Source organism: Rhinopithecus bieti, unplaced genomic scaffold (genome assembly GCF_001698545.2).
Source record: "Rhinopithecus bieti isolate Rb0 unplaced genomic scaffold, ASM169854v2 scaffold_24306, whole genome shotgun sequence".
Lineage (NCBI taxonomy): Eukaryota > Metazoa > Chordata > Mammalia > Primates > Cercopithecidae > Rhinopithecus > Rhinopithecus bieti.
This window is the reverse complement of record NW_016811898.1, coordinates 2,953,234-2,970,942: the sequence shown is the minus strand read 5'-3', so window position 1 is coordinate 2,970,942 and position 17,709 is coordinate 2,953,234.

The following is a 17,709-nucleotide window of genomic DNA, read 5'->3' as shown; positions in this document are numbered from 1 at the left end:
AAGAAATGAGACACAGAGACAAAGTATAGAGAAAGAAAAGTGGGCCCAGGGGACCGGTGCTCAGCATACAGAGGACCCACGCTGGCACCGGTCTCTGAGTTCCCTTAGTATTTATTGATAATTATTTTTACCATCTTAAAGAAAAGGGAGTGGCAGGACAATAGGATCATTGCAGGGAGAAAGTCAGCAGTAAGACATATGAATAAAGATCTCTGTGACATGAATAAGTTTAAGGGAAAATGCTGTGCCTTGATATGCATATGCAAATATCTCCATAAACCTTTTTCGTGCATAAAGAGCAGCATTGGGCTAGCAAGGCCCACCCTTCGCCCTAAGGTGGTTTTCTCCTTTCTCAGTAAACAGAACATACAATCAGGTTTTACACTGAGATGTTCCATTGCCCAGGGACGGGCAGGACACAGATGCTTTTCTCTATCTTAACTGCCAACAACCGCCAAGAGGCCTTCTTTCCTCTTGCACTAGTCCTCCTCAGCACAGACCCTTAACGGGTGTCAGGCTGGGGGACAATCAGGTCTTTCTCTTCCCACGAGGCCATATTTCAGACTATCACATGGGGAGAAACCTTGGACAATACCTAGCTTTCCTAGGCAGAGATCCCTGCGACCTTTGGCAGTATGCGTATTCCTGGGTACTTGAGATTAAGAGAATGGTGATGACTTTTAACCAGCAAGCTGCCTTCAGGCACTTGTTTAACAAAACACACCCTGCGCAGCCCAAAATCCTTTAAACCTGGAGTCACCACAGCACATGTCTCTTGCAAGGACAAGGTTGGGGTAGGGTCACAGATTAACAGCATCTCAAATACAGAACAAAATGGAGTCTCTTATGTCTACTTCTTTCTATATAGACACAGTAACAGGCTGATCTCTCTTTCTTTTCCCCACAAGATGGGACCTTAAAATTTAGAATACACCTTGGGAGTAGATACTTATGAAAATTGTATCACTTTTCCACATCGTTTACATCAATATAGTATAAGTTGCTTCTCCTATTAAATGAATGGCATCCAAAGTGAAGTAAAAAATCAATATCATGATAAATTACTTGCTCATCAAAGAACCGTTTATCTGGAAAACTCAGATACCTAAAACATAATCAAGAAGTAGATGACCAGCATAAAAAGACTGCAAAGTGTTAATAAATGCCAAAAGATCTATTCCCTAAATTGCTAATAATGCAATCAAAGGAAAGGATCCTGGGCTCATACTCAGAGCTTTTGTGTGTGTGTGATGGAGTTTCGCTTTTGTTGCCCAGGCTGGAGTGCAATGGCTCGATCTTTGCTCACTGCAACCTCTGCCTCCTGGGTTCAAGTGATTCTCCTGCTTCAGCCTCCCAAGTAGCTGGAATTACAGGTGCCCGTCCCCACGCCCAGCTAATTTTTGTATTTTTAGTAGAGACGGGGTTTCACCACATTGGCCAGGCTGGTCTCCAACTGACCTCAGGTGATCTGCCTGTCTCAGCCTCCCAAAGTGCTGGGATTACAGGCATGAATCAGAGCCTTTTTGCTCTTATTTTCACACATAGTCTTTTAGTGTAGTGGCTACTCTACCTTGACTAACTGTGGCAAAAATTGCAAAGGTGACATGCAAAAAACTAAGATTTAGGAAATATTGTTAGAAAGGATATTATTTCCCTTAAAAAAGGGGGAAGTTGAAGTTCAAACCCAGCAGAAATTGCACCAGAGCCAAGCTTTCACCTTGAGCATCATGGGTTGGGCAGCGAGAAGGTGCCCCACTGTTTCCAGACACAAGAACATTTCAGCCTTTCTGGACAGATGACTCAGGTCAAGTCATGTCGTTGGGGCACTGAAGCAGACTTCAGAAATTGCTCTCCTCCCCTCAGCAAAGTCAGCTTAGACACCAGATTGCTATTTCTTGCTTTCTATGTTCATTTCCAGAGCCACTCCACACTCCCTAAAACAACCCCTTTCAAAAGCAATGATGATAAGGCTCATTTGGAATCTGTAATTGTGGCTTTCCTGAACTGCATTTGAGCACAGTATCTAAGAACAAAGACCAGTTGCTTGGATGCCGAATTGCAATCCAGAAGAGGGTCAGGGGTCAGAGAGGCCTTCTGAGGCTAACTTCTGGTTGCATGCATGCCTTTGCTTGATGGTTTGAGTTATCTTGAATATTTTTATGTGTAAAAGAAACTACTAAAGGCAAATGGTCATCTAAAAATGTGAAATTCTGAAGCACATGTCCATGGTAAAGTTTGACCTAGTTTGAAAATAAAATAATTTTGGATTTTTTTTTATTTTGGAAAAGTTCATTTCGGAGTTTTGGATTATTGATCCTCCATGCTAGACAAATAGAAATAGTCAGGTATTTCCTGATAGTTTAGGACAGGAGCTGGCAAACTGCAACCCATGAGTCAAATTTGGCTCACCATCTTTTTTTTTTTAAACATGAAATTTGATCAGAACACAATCACACCCATTTGTTTATGTGTTTTCCATGGCTGCTTTTGGGCTACAATGGCAGAGTCGCACAGACAAGCAGGGACCTACATGGCCTGCAAAGCCTAAAATATTTACCCTCTGGCCCTTTGCAGAAAAAGTTTGCCTACTCTTGGTTTGGATGAACTAGAATTAAAACCTCTTGTAAACTCTCATAAAAAGGCCTAAGTGGAGTACAGTTGTTAGAAGGTGCTCAGTGAACACTTGCCAAAAGAATGAATGAAAAGAAAAGCCAAAAGTTAAGTTTTACTTCCAGATGCACTGTGATACTAGTACCTTTTGGGCAAGGGCCACATGTATAAGAGAAGATGATCTACCATTGATGAGAACTTACCTTAGACCATCTGATTCCTGATTTCATTTTAGGCCCCCACAGCAACCTAACACGTAGATATTATCATTGCATGGGCTTGACGATGACGAATTTTCTCCTGTTCAGAGACTTTTGCATTTCATCTCAGGACTCTAGCTCTGTTCCTGATGGCTAAGGTACTGACCATCTGATTGCTTGATAAATAATACAGTGTTTAAAACATCTTATAAAAGTATTTTCGATTTACACAAAAGTTGCAAAAATAGTTCAGAGTTTCCATATACTCTTCATCTAACTTCTCCTAATGTTAATATCTTATATGTGTACTTTAATGATCAAAACCAAGAAATTAACACTGCAACAAAACTATTAACTAAAATACAGATCAAATTTAAATTTGACCAGCTTTTCCAGAATGCTCTGTTCCTCTTTGAGGATCAGCTTCAGAAACCACATTGCATTTAGTTGTCATCTCTCCTTAATCTCCTCTGGTCTGTGACAGGTCCTCAATTTTTTCTTGTCCATGATGTCCTTCCACTTGTGAACACTACAGGTCAGTTAGTTTTTAGACTGTCTCAATTTGGGTTGTCTGATGCTTTCTCACAATTAGTTTGAAGTTACTCATTTTGGTGAGAATATCACAGAGGAAATGTGCTTTTCTCCCTGCATCACATCAGGGAGTCCATGACGTTGCTCTGTCTCATTACTGGAGATGCTTACCTTGATCACCTGGTTAAGGTAGTGTCTTCCAGGCTGCCTCACAGACAGAGCAACACTGAAAGATATGCAAACACCTAGACACAATTAGATGCTTTACCTACTAAAACGGCTGTAAACAACTACTGCTTACATCAAATTCAAATTTATCTTAGTTTATTCCTAATTCTAAGTCTCCAGGTTAGGTTTTCCCACAAAAATCTTTGCCAGCTGTTGCCATTTCCTCTTTGAACTTAAACCTAGAAAAGAAGATCTGACTATATTCTCTTCTAATCAGCCCTCCTTTTCTGTTACCCCATGATCCAAGAAAAAGAAGAGTAAAAAATTTCCTTTGCAATCCACTGGTGTCTGTAAATATCCTTTCTTTCTGTTCAGTGGAGGAAATGTCTCTCCTCCTAGCAAAGTCAATCCCTCACCTGAATCCTAGCCCCTCCCACCTCATCAGGTTTAAGTAATGATGGTGGATCTTCAGGATGGAAAACGCTGCAGCTGGTAAATATTCATTCATAGAAGACTATTGACATGGGAAAGTGTCCATAATATATTCCCATGTAGTTGCTACCATTTCTAAGACTTTCCATTCCTTTGCGTACATAGATATTTCCATCTGATATCATTTTCCTACCATCTGAAAAGGACTTCCTTTAACATTTCTTATAGTGTAGCTTGTCGGTGATAAATTCTTTCATCTTTTGTGTATCTTCAAAAGTGTAGATTTTGCCTTTTTAAAAGAAAGCCTTTTTGAGTTATTATTTACATATCATACACTTCAGTCATTTAGAGTGTAAAAGTCAATGGTTTTAATATATTCACAGAGTTGTGTAGCTACCACCACAATCTAACTTTAGAACATATTTTTATCATCCCAATGAGTCTGTACCCATTAGCAATCACTCTCAATTCCTCTCTCCCCTGTGACTCTTCAAGCCCTAGGCAACCACTAAATTTATTTTTTGTTTTAATAGATTTGCCTATTTTGGACATTTCATATAAATGGAATGATTTTCTTTCTTTCTTGTAAAATAATATGAGAAAAACATTTGATTTTTTAAAAGTGAAATAAATTGTCATAAAAAATTAAATGAGACAATACAATATACGGTCTTTTGTAACTTTCACTTAATATGTTCAAGGTTCATCCATGTTGCAGCATGTGTCAGTACTTTATTCTTATTGCCAAATAATATCCCATTTTACTTATCTTTATTAAAAAAAAAAACTTATGGTGGGAAAATAATTCCAGGGTGATCCTTTTTTTCCCCATAGCTTTGAATATGTTGCTTCACTGTCCTCTCACTTACCTTGTTTCTGAAAATAAATCCACTGCCATCCTTTTCTTTGTTTCTCTATTTACAACATGCCTTTTCTCTAGTTATTTTCATATTTTATCTTTTAACCTGTTTTTAGCAATTTGATTATGATGTGCCTTGATGTACTTTTTTTCACATTCCTTGTGTGTAGAGTACATTAAACTTCTTGGATCTGTGGATTTATAATTTTCATCAAATGTGGAGCACTTTTGGCTTTTATTTCTTCAAATATTATTTCCTGTCCCCAACCAATTTTATATACACACATCTCTATATGTATATATATGCATTTAAAGTTGTCCTACAGATCAATGATGCTCTTTTATTTAATTTTTTATCTGTGTGTTTCATTTTGGATAGTTTTACCTGGTTGGTTGCTGGGTATTTTTATATTCCTATAAATATTCTTGAACTTTGTTCTGGGACACAGTTAAGTTACTTGTAAATAGTCTGGTCCCTTTAGATCTTACTTTTCAGTATTATTATGTGGGATCAGGAAAACATTTATTCTAGGGTGAACTGTTCTCCAGTCCTGAGGCAAGACTCTTCTAAAAACAACTCTACCCAATGCCCTGTATTTTATGAAATTTTCCAATCTTGACTCTTAAGAATAGACACTATTTCCTGCCTTGTGTCAGTGCTGTGTTCCCTCTAATCCTTGGGGTGGTTCCTTTTTTTGGCCTCAGGTAGTATTCTTACATGCTCACACTGACCAGTATACTGATAAATACTTAAGGAGAGCTGTCTGCAGATCTCTAGAGTTCTCTTTCTGTGTAACTCTCTCTTCTCCAATAACCTATCCTGGGAGCTCTAGCTTCCATGGTATCTCTGGATTCTCAGCTCTGTCTCTTCAGTTGAGGAAATCTACTGGGCTCTGGCTGGGCTCCTCATCTCTGCACATGGCTGGAAATGTCTATTAGTCCATTTTCATGCTGCTGATAAAGATGTACTCAAGGCTGGGAAGAAAAAGAGGTTTAATGGACTTATGGTTCCACATGGCTAAGGAGACCTCACAATCATGGCAGGAGGCAAGGAGGAGCAAGTCACATCTTACATGGATGGCGGCAGGCAAAAAGAGAGCGTGTGTAGGGAAACTCCTATTTTTAAAACCATCAGATCTCATGAGACTTATTCACTATCATTAAAACAGCACGAGAAAGATCCACCCCCATGATTCAATTACTTCCCACCAGGTTCCTCCCACAACATGTGGGAATTGTGGGAGTTACATTCAAGATGAGATTTGGGTAGGGACACAGCCAAGCCATATCAACATGTAAGCTTGGGAATTTATTGGCTCACCTTCTTGGTTTTCCATCTGTCTTTCCCTGCTTGCTGCCCTAGTGTCTTGAAAAGCATGGTTCCATATATTTTGTCTGGTGACCTTGGATGTTTCTGACAAGAGAGTGAATTGGTTCCTGTTACTCCATTTTGGCTGCAGGTGAAAGTCCTCCACCATAGACTTTTAAAGCAAGAAAGAACCTCAAGTTATTTAGGGAAATTCTTCTTTTCATGAATGAAAGCTCTGAGGCTGAACAGAGTCCTGTGGTCTATATTAGAAAGAGCCCTAAACTAGGTTGGGATACTGTGTTGTAGTCTTGATTTTGTTATTAACTAGTATGCACTCTTAAGTGATTTGCTCAAGAAATAAAGGACTTACTACTCCTATTTCTCCTCCTCATCCTCCTTCCTTTTTGCAGGAGTAATTGAAAACAGTTTTTCCAAAGACTTTAATGTATCAGCCGTTAGTTCCTTCTAGGTCATAGCTCAGACTGGGTTAGAAATATGAGGGTGGCTCTATTGAGGCTGTTTCACAAAGAGAAAAGAGTTGAAGGAAAAAAGGAAATAACTGAATCATGATCGAATGTGACCATTGAGAGTGGAGTTGATAGCCCTCTTTGTCTGACTGAAGTGCTTAATAAAAAAGGAAAGTACACATTATGTATTAAAAATTTCCATCCAATCAGTTAGTATTTTAACAGTAATCTTATTTCTCTAAATGTGTTTTTAAATGAAAGCTTATTATAATCAGAAATATTGGTTAATAGGACACTGCTGTATATATGGCCATGATACTCAATAGCTACTCTTCAGAAACCCCTCAAAATAACCCCCCAACACCTTCGTATAGTAACTTCCTGATATGTCTCTCTGTGTATATTCTCAGAGCATATATTGCAATTGGAAATTATCTTATTAACCTATTTACCTCTTTCTTCTTATGATCCTTAACCCTACCATTTGTGTGGGGGCTTTGTGAGGGCCCAGATCATCCTCATTAGTGGCTCTAGAGCTTCATGGGGGGGACAGGCACCTAGTGGGGCTTCACTGTGGATTCAATGAATCAATAGATAAAAGAATGAAACTCCTACAAAAATTCAGTACATCTGGGATGAAGCAGGACAGCCAGAAACTGAGCTTGGATTCAGAAACTTTAAATTAAACATTCATTCTGGGCCAGGCACAGTGGCTGAGACCTATAATCCCAGCACTTAGGGAGACCGAGGCAGGAGCCTAGGAGTTCAAGACTAGCCTGGGCAACATAGTGAGACCTTGTCTCTACAAAAAAAAAAAAAAAAAAAAAAAATTAGCTGAGTATAGTGTCTTGTACTTGTATTCCTAGCTACTTGAGAGGCTGAGGCAGGAGGATTAGCTGAGCCCAGAAGTTCAAAGTTACAATGAGCCATGGTTATGCCATTGCACTCCAGTCTGGGCAAGAGAGTGAGATCCTGTCTCAAAAAAATAATAATAATAAATAAATTCAACATCTGTCTTGACGTAAGCTGTGTTCATTTATTTAACAGGTATTAAGGCAAAACTGACTATGTTGGAGGCTCTCTGTTCAAATGCATCAAATTCTAGACAAGTCACTTGAACTGCCTGGGCCTTATTTTCCTCCCCTGACAAATGGAGACAGTGGTATCTGCCTCATGATAATGTATGGAAAACCACTCTGTCTGGTGCAGCCCTCTACATAAGTGTACGATATTGTTAACTACCTATTTTTACATAACTTTACTCTGAATTTTTAATCTTTCTAAAAGGATATTCATGGCCTTAGTCTGGAAAGACTTAAATGGCTTCCTATATTTATTATATAAATCTCTGCTGATATAAGCAGCTAGTAATTTTTTCTTTCGTTTTTTTTCCTTTTCTTTGGTGGGAGCATCTTAGTGCTTTGGCTTTTCTCAAGGAATGATAAGATGTCTTCATCCTCTCTTGACACTTCTCCCTGAGATGGATGAGTGTAGGAGTGCTGTTTGGAAGTAGGCCACTGGGGAGGAGGAGAGGAGAAAGGAAAAGTTAGTGTTTGCATGTTGCCTTGGTTACAGGCATCACCTCCCTTCTGATTCGGGCCTGCCCTCCCAGAAAGCCTGGTTTTAATTTTTCCTTTGAGATGGGGACAGGGCTTTGCTGCCAATTTGGATTTCACTGGTCAGCTGTTTGGCAGACTCTGGGCCCCTGAGGCCGTTTCTTTTTGCTTGGGCTACTCACCGACCTTTTGTGCAGCCACATCCCCTTGGTCTGATGGTTCTGACCTGGCTTAGGTTGAATGACCTTGTTATTGCTGCTCTCCTGATCACCCTTAAATGACCCACTCTGGCCACAATTGTGCACTGGAGTGATGTGACATCCCAGAAGATAAGAATGTGATGAAACCCTGTTGTACCAAATAAATAACCCATGTTTTTTCCCTCCATGTCTTGATAAATGCATTTCATGGCTGGAAAGTCACTAATATGTTTACACATGACAATGGTGAAATGATGTAGGGAAAAGATTGAATATATCCGTGTAGGAGGGTTCTAAGAGCTGAGCTTTACACTTGAAGCAACACAGTTTGGTTGGTTGGTTGATTCTGGTAGGTTCATTCTCTGTCAAATTGAGTTAACTGTCCAATTCTGTCCATGGAGATTGTGAGAGGCTGCTTAGGAAGCCAACGTACCTGAAGGAAGGTTTCAAGGGCCAGTGTGAGTTGGCACGGAGGTACCGCTAAAGAGAGAGGAATGGAGCAACCAGGAAGCAGACCAGGGCATCAAAAGCTAAGAGAAAAGTGAGCCATAAGTTGAACTGATGGAACCCAGGCAGAATTACAGTGGAGGAGAGAGAGTGAGTGGTTGCTCATGAAAAAGGGTGAGGAAAAGGAATTAAGGGCAATATGTGGCAGAAGAGGCTGGTATTCTAGTATCTGAATCTAGGGATACTGGACATTCTCTAGGTCATTTCTGGGATGGGATCACAGGAGACTCTTCCTAGGTGTGCTGAGGGTGGGGACAGGGATTCCTCATATTGAAAAATCAGATCACACCATAGTATAGTGAGGATGATACTAATATATGTGACAATGCCGGGTAAGCTGTAAAGCAGTTCAATTGTTAGTGATTATTGCTGTTTATTCTATGATAATAACAAACGTGTGTATTGTTTCCCCTTCCTGGGTCCCTGGAAAAATCTTTTCCTACCTACTGACCTCAGTCAAGTCCACCTCCATCCATTGGAGAGGTTCCAGCACTGCAGAACCTACAAGAAGAAGGGGTCCACCCTCCAGTGGTCTCCCAAGGGTCTCCTTTGCCTTTGCGCAAAATTGGAAGAGACTGGGATTAGTGACCTTTTCTATGTCAAGAAAGTATCCTTTTGAGCATTTCTTCCAGATGAGTGGGCTCTTCTCATTCTATATCTATATAACCAAAAGAGACCTTTGAAAACTCCTTCTAAAAACAGAATGATTTCCTGGAACATGACTTGCTATCTTCCCTCATTAAAGACAGACACTGTTGCCAACCAGATAGCTACCGCCCTTGCTAAAAAGAAAATTGTAAAGTTCTGCACTCTGATATACATGCAAAATGCCAAGCATTATTATTAGTGATAATAAAATGAAGACATTCAGGCCCAGAGTAGTTGAGTGACTTGTCCAAGGTCACCCAGCTAGTACAAGGCAGAACTAGGTTTAGAGACCAGGCTGTGAACTCCAGACCCTATGGCATTTCTTTGCCTCTTAAGTGTCATGTTACCTTTGAGATGTTATCTTAATGACCCCAGAGTCATCACCCTGTTTCTGGAAGAAAGAGTATATCCTTTGTGAACCATGCTATTCAGTCTTAAAGAAAGCATTTTAAGTCTGAGGCATATTGTGAATAGTGTTTAACATTCCTGAACTTGAGGCCTGGCCATCTTGGCCTGCTCCCTTTGATGGTAAGTTAAACATCAAGGCTGTAATAATAGACTCTGCATGTCTTAATAGAGAATAAAAGCTGGGCATTTTGCACGTGCACAGGAAATTCCTTTAAAATAACCAAATATTGGGAGTTTATTTTTTATTCTTAAAATAAGAAATTGATTTATCTTCAAAAGTTACTCTCCAGAGCTCTTCTTATACAGAGTATTTTTCAGCCCAATGTAATGTTAATGTCTGTTCAAGCAGCATGTGTAAGACATGAAACTCCATAGTCACCCAGGCAACATTCAAGCTACCATCTTCTTTGTGTTGGGTCATCCCAGGAGTCTCTTAACTGGTCTCTCTACCCTTGCTCATTCTTCTCCACCCCCATAATTTACTGATCTTTTGTTCACCCAGGACCCAGAATGAACCTTCTAAAATGAATGTCAAAACAGTTTACTCTTTCTCTACTCTTTTTTTTCACCTGTGTCTTCATTCAACAAATGTTTGCTGAGCCCTTACTTATGCCAGGTGCTGTTCTAGGTGCTGAGGATATATCAATGAGTCAAGCAAAGATTCTAGCCCTTGTGGAGTTAGCAGAGGAGGCAGAGAATAATAAAGATCACTAATAAAAATGAAAGGAGCAGAGACTAGGAAGAAAAATACAGCAAGGGAAAGGGATCATGCAAAGATTGGGGATAGGGTTGAGGGAGAGCCATTTACATTTTAAGATAGCATGGTCACGTTAGACCACATTGAGAAAGTCATTTGAGCTCAGAACCCTCAAACGGTTTCCCATCTCAGAGAAAAACCCAAAGGCCTTGCAATCGCCTATAAGACCCTACAAGATCTAGATACCCCCACACCCCAACTTCCCTGACGTCATCCCCTATTACTATCCCTCTGGCTAAGTGGCCTTCAAACTTTGGTAGTATTCAATCATCTGCAGAACTTGTTAAACCAAAGATCACTAACACTAGAGAAATCCAAATAAAGTTTGCAGTTTAGTTATTAGTGTGGTGTAACTGTTAATCTCTTAGTTTTGAAAAATGTGCCATGACGGAGTAAGAGGCTGACATCAGGGGAAGATGGGTGTAAGGAAAATCTTTGTACTGTCTTTACAACTCTTCTGTCAATCTGAAATTATTTCAATACAAAAAAGTTAACACACACACACACATATACATGCACATACACACTGCTGGGCCTCACCCCGGAGTTCCCACACCTGCCAGTGTGGAATGGGGCCTGAGAATTGGCATTTCTAACTAGTCTCCAGGTGAAACTGATGCTGTTTGTCCTAGGACCCTGTTTGGAGAACCACAGCCCTGGGTAACTCTGCTCCAGCCAAGACATCCTTGGTCCTCCTGGAACACCTCAGCAGGCTCCTACCTCAGAGCATCTGCACTTGCCTAAAATGCAATTCCCTTGAGACCAAAGTGTGCAAAGCTCATTCCCTTAACACCTGCAGGTCTCTTCTCCACAGGGAAGTATGTTCACTTGGTTCAAAGTGCCCACACCATTCCTCACAGTCTCCCGTGTCCATCTTTCCTGCTTTATTTTTTTCTATTATAGCACTAGGAAGTGACAGACTCTGTACAGTCATGCACTGCATAGCTGTGATTTAGTCAATAAGGGACTGAATATACAACGGTGATCCCATAAGATTATGACGGAACTGAACAATACCTATCGCTTAGTGACTTTGTAGTCATCCTAATATAGTAGCAATACATCACTCACGTGTTTGTGGAAATGCTGGTATAAACAAACCTACTGTGCTGCCAGTTGTATAGAAGTCTAGCACATACAGTTAATGTGCATGATAACACACTTGATCATGATAATACACGACACAAACAGTTAATGTGCATGATAACACACTTGATCATGGTAATACACGACTGTTACTGCTGTGTATATTCACAATACTATACCTTTTATCGTTATTTTATAGTGTACTTCTACTGATAAAAAAAAAAAAAAGTTAATGGTAAAACAGCCTCAGGCTGGTCCTTCAGGGAATTTTCTAGAAGAAAGCATTGTTTTCATAGGAGATGATAGCTCCATGCATATTACTGCCCCTGAAGACCTTCCAGTGGGATAAGATGTGGAGGTGGAAGACAGTGATATGGATGCTTTTGACCCTTTGTAGACCCTTTGTGTTTGTGTCTTAGTTTTAACAAAGTAGTTTAAAAAGTAAAAGAATTAAATGAAAAAAAGTAAAAATAGAAGCAAGCTTATAGAATAAGGATATAAAGAAAATAGTTTTGTGCAACTGTGCAATGTGTGTTTTAAGCTCAATATTATTACAAAACAATAAAAATAATTAATGAAAAGTATATAGAGTAAAAAGATTACAATAGGGTAAGGTTAATTTATTATTGAATAAAGAAAAAACGTTAAATAAATGTAGTGTATCCTAAGTGTACAGTGTTTATAAAGACCATAGTGGTGTACAGTAATGTCCTACGCCTTCACATTCACTTACCACTTACTCACTGACTCACACGGAGCAACTTCCAGTACCGAAAAGCTCCATTTATGGGAAGGGTCCTATAGAGGTGTACCATTTTTCTATCTTGATATTGTGTATTTTTATTGTTCCTTTTCTATGTTTAGATACACAAATACTTATCATTGTGTTATAATTGACAGTATCCAGTACATTAACATGCTATGCAGGTGTGTAGCCTATAGGAGCAGTAGGCTATATCATCTAGGTTTGTGTGAGTAAGCACACTGTGTGATGTTCACACAAGGACAAAATCACCTAAGGACACATTTCTCAGAACGTACCCCTGTCGTTAAGCAATGCATGACTGTATTTACTGTTTATGTATATTTCTGTCCACCAACTCCCGTCCCAGAAATGTAAATTCCATGAGAGTAGCTTCTCTATCTCATTCTTTGCCATGTCCCTGGCACTTAGAAAGACGTCTAATCAGTGTATGCTCAAAGACTATACGTTTACTGAAGGAAAGAATGAATAGAATAAAACTGTCCGTGAGGAGTGGTGGAGCAGAGTGGTTAAGACGTGGATGAAGCTGGAAAACATCATTCTCAGCAAACTAACACAGGAACAGAAAACCAAACACCGCATGTTCTCACTCATAAGTGGGAGTTGAACAATGAGAACACATGGACACAGGGAGGGGAACATCACACACCAGGGCCTATCGGGGTGGGGGCTGGGGAGGGATAGCATTAGGATAAATACCTAATGTAGATGACGGGTTGATGTGGGCAGCAAATCACCATGGCACGTGTATACCTATGTAACAAACCTGCATGTTCTGCACATGTATCCCAGAACTTAAAGTATTAAATCAAATAATAATAATAAGCTCAGCTTCAAGAGTCAGAATGATTTGGGCTCAAATACTTACTCAGCCACACCCTTCTTGTTTATTTAGCCTTGGAAAAATTACTTTCCTCAACTACAACTGGGGGATTCCAGTTGCACTATCTCATAGAGAAATGTGAAAATCCAATGCAGTAATGCAGGTAAATTATCACAGGGCTGGGCACAGAGTAGTATCTCAATAAATGTCAGTTCATACTATTTTTGCTCTACAAATTTGACCCCTATGATAATTCAAACAGGACCTTGGTTAAACTTCAACTTTGTGTAGAAAACCATTTCTCTGGGGTTGGTAAAAAGTGAATAACGCTATGGAGAATATTTAAGCTACTAACAGAAGAAACTATTTTTAAATACTCCCAAGCACTTCCAAAGTGTCTGGTTGATGTTCCAATTATCTCTACTTTTGTTGAAAATCATTCTATGTAACCGTGAAAGTAAAACCTCTAAGGATTGTTCCAAACTATAGTTGGAAATGCTTTAAATAAACTTTGTTAACCTAACTTATCTTAAAATTACAAAATAAGTTTCTTTCCTTAAAATATATATGTTTATAAATACATATTTAATTACAAATATATTGTATCTCTATATTATATTAATAGAAAATGTAATGTATTTCTTTATTATATGCTAATACCTAATATGAAGATTGATTTTAATTTATTTATATGTTTAGCTTTAATAAATATTTACACATATATTTCTTTATTTATAACTATTTATATTGATTTATAAATGAGTGTGTTCCCTGATTTAGAAATCCAGATAGAGCTAATTCATGCAGTTCTAATTAACACAGCTTTTGTGTAGCTCCACACCATGTGAATGCAGCTCCTTGCTTAAGAACTCAAGTGCTGGCCCACAGTATTTACCAGATGTGGAAGATGATCTATATTTGTTGTGAGGCAGATGTACCAAGTTGAAATCTTTTTTTTTTTTTGCACTTTTTCCCCATTATGCTCCTCTCAACATTCACATCCTGGCCACCAACTCTTAATGAAAGCTTCATCCGTGGGTGGCATCTTGGCCAGCACCCTTAGAACTGGGTTTGCAATTGACATCATAACTGCCAATGAAAAGACTCAGAGATAAAAGCACTTAGAAAAGAAAAGTTAACTTGCAACAAGTGCAGAGGAGTCAGACTTCAAAAAGACCGGCTTGCCACACAAAAAACACAAAAGGTTTTTAAAGAACAAAACCACAAGCTCACTGAGGCTGCCAAGGGCATGTGAGTCTGTTCATGGTAAGGAAAAAAACAGCATTTTGACATGATTATTGTAAGAGAAAGGTTGTGAAATACTTCAGTTATGGGCATTGCAAAAATCAGGAACAGAATTGTCTTTGCTAGGGGTCCATGCTTACGAGAAATGCAAATTTCATTTATTTTGGGGACCAGAGACAGATAGAGCACCTATTATTTTTATTAATTTCAGGGTTCAAAATTTGCCTGTATGTTTTTTTCCCTTGATTACAGTATGTGTCATGCATGTTTACTAATCATGATGACAGGCCACAATGCCAATTTTGCTTTACAAAATGTCCTTGGTCACCAAGTTCAGCTTTTGCTCAAGGTCCAGCCCTTGTTGCTTCTGTTCTTAATGGGTTTTCTGTTTTCCACAATTGCCCACCCATTACATTAACAGTAGCTGACATTCACTGAGTGCTAGGGACAGAGGTAGGTGCATTATACATAATAGCTAATATTTATTGAACTTTATTCCAGGATTTCCTGTTCTAAACAGTCTTCATATTATCTCATTCAATCTTACGATAACCTAAAAGGTAGATGCTATTATAATCCCCATTTACGTAGGAAGAAACTGAGGCACAAAAAGGTAAGCAACTTGCTTGATATCACACAGGAGATAAGCGGAGGAGCTGGGATTTGAACCTGACTCCAGAGTCCCAACCATGCTATGCTGTGCTGTTCCATCTGCATTTGCATATTTTCTTCCTTTTCTAAAATAATTTTTATTTTGTATTTTGGTGGGTACATAGTAGGTATATACATTTATGGGAAATGCAATGCATAACAATCACATCAGGGTAAAAGGGGTATCTGTCATCTCAAGCATTTATCCTTTGTGTTACAAACAATCTAATCATAATCTTTTTTATTTTAAAATGTACAATTAAATTATTATTGATTATAGTCACCCTGTTGTGCTATCAAACACTATATCTTTTTTCTTTCTAATTATATTTTTGTACCCGTTAACCATCTCCACTTCCTGCCTAACCCCCCACTACCCTTCCCAGACTCTGGTAACCATCCTTCTCGCTTATCTCCATGATTTCAATTGTTTTAATTTTTAACTGCCATAAATAAGTGACAACAGGCAAAGTTTGTCTTTCTGTGCTTGGCTTGTTTTACTTAACATGATGACCTCTAGTTCCATCCATGTTGTTGCAAATGACAAAAATCTCATTCTTTTTTATGGCTGCATAGTACTCCATTGTGTATATGTGCCACATTGCTTCATCCATTCGTCTGCTGATGGACACTTAGGTTTAGGTTGCTTCCAAATTTTGGCTTTTGTGAATAGCGCTGTAATATACATGGTAGTCCATATATCTCTTCAATATACTGATTTTCTTTCTTTTGGGCATATACTTAGCAGTGGGATTGTTGGATCATATGGTAGCTCTACTTCTAGTATTTTGACGAACCTCCAAACTGTTCTCCGTAGTGGTTGTAGTAATTTACATTCCCACCAACAGTGTCTGAGGGTTTCCTTTCCTCAATGTTTTTGCCAGCATTTGTAACTGCCTGTCTTTTGGATACAAGCCATTTTAACTGGGGTGAGATGATATCACATTGTAGTTTTGATTTTAATTTCTCCTATGATCAATGATGTTGAGTACCTTTTCATATCCCTCTTTGCCATTTGGGTGTCTTCTTTTGAAAAATGTCTACTCAGATCTTTTGGCTCATGTTTCAGATTATTATATTTTTTCCTATAGAGTTGTTTGAGCTTCTTATATATTCTGGTTGTTAATCCCTTGTCAGATGGATGGTTTGGAAATATTTTCTCCTATTCTGTGGGTTGTCTCTTCAATTTGTTAATTGTTTCCTTTACTATGCAGAAGCTTTTCAACTTGATGTGATCCCATTTGTCCATTTTGGCTTTGGTTACTTGTGCTTGTGGGCTATGACTCAAGATATTTTTGCCCAGACCAATGTCCTAGATTGTTTTCCCAATTTTTTGTAGTAGTTTCATAGTTTGTGGTATTAGATGTAAGTCTTTAATCCATTTTGATTTGACTTTTGTATATGGGAATAGATAGGGTCTAATTTCATTCTTCTGCATATGGATATCCAGTTTTACCAGCACAATTTATTGAAAAGACTGTCTTTATGGACATTTATTTAAAATATGAGCATTTTAACAATATTGATTTTTCCAGTCCATGAACATGGAATCTCTTTCCAGTTTTTTGTTACCTCTTCAATTCCTTTCACCAGTGTTTTGTAGGTTTTATTGTACAGATCTTTCACTTCTTTGGTTAATTCCTAGGTGTTCAATTTCATTTGTAGCTATTGTAAATGGGATTATTTTCTTGATTTCTTTTTCAGATTGTTTGCTGTTGGCATATAGAAATGCTACTAGTTTTTGTATGTTGATTTTGTATCCTGCAACTTTACTGAATTTGCTTATCAGATCTAATAGTTTTTGGGTGGAGTCTTTAGGTTTTCCAAATATAGGATCATGTCATCTGCAAACAAGGTTAATTTGATTTCTTTCTTTATAATTTGGATACCTTTTCTTTTAAATCTTGTCCAGGTGCTCTAGCTAGGACCTCCAGTACTATATTGAATATCAGTAGTGAAAGTGGCATCTTTGTCCTGTTCCAGATGTTAGAAAAGAGGCTTTCCATTTTTCCCCATGCAGTATGGGTCTGTGGGTCCGTCATATGTGGCTTTTATTATGTTGAGGTATGTTCCTTCTGTACACAGTTTTTTTAAGGATTTTAATGATGAAGGAATGTTGAATTTTATCAAATGCTTTTTCAGCATCGAATGGAATTATCATATTATCCTTCATTCTGTTGATATGATGTATCACACTGATTTTCACATGTTGAACCACCCTTGCATCCCTAGGACAAATCACACTTGGTCATGATGAATGACATTTTAAATTTGTTGTTTAATTTGTTTTGCTAAGATTTTCTTGAGGATTTATGCATTAACGTTCATCAGAGATGTTGGCCCGTAGTTTTCTTTTTTTGATGTGTCTTTGTCTGATTTTGGTGTCAGGGTAATACTGGCCTTGTAGAATGAGTTTGGAAGTATTTCCTCCTCTATTTTTTGGAATACTTTGAGTAGGGTTGGTATTAGTTCTTCTTTACATGTTTGGT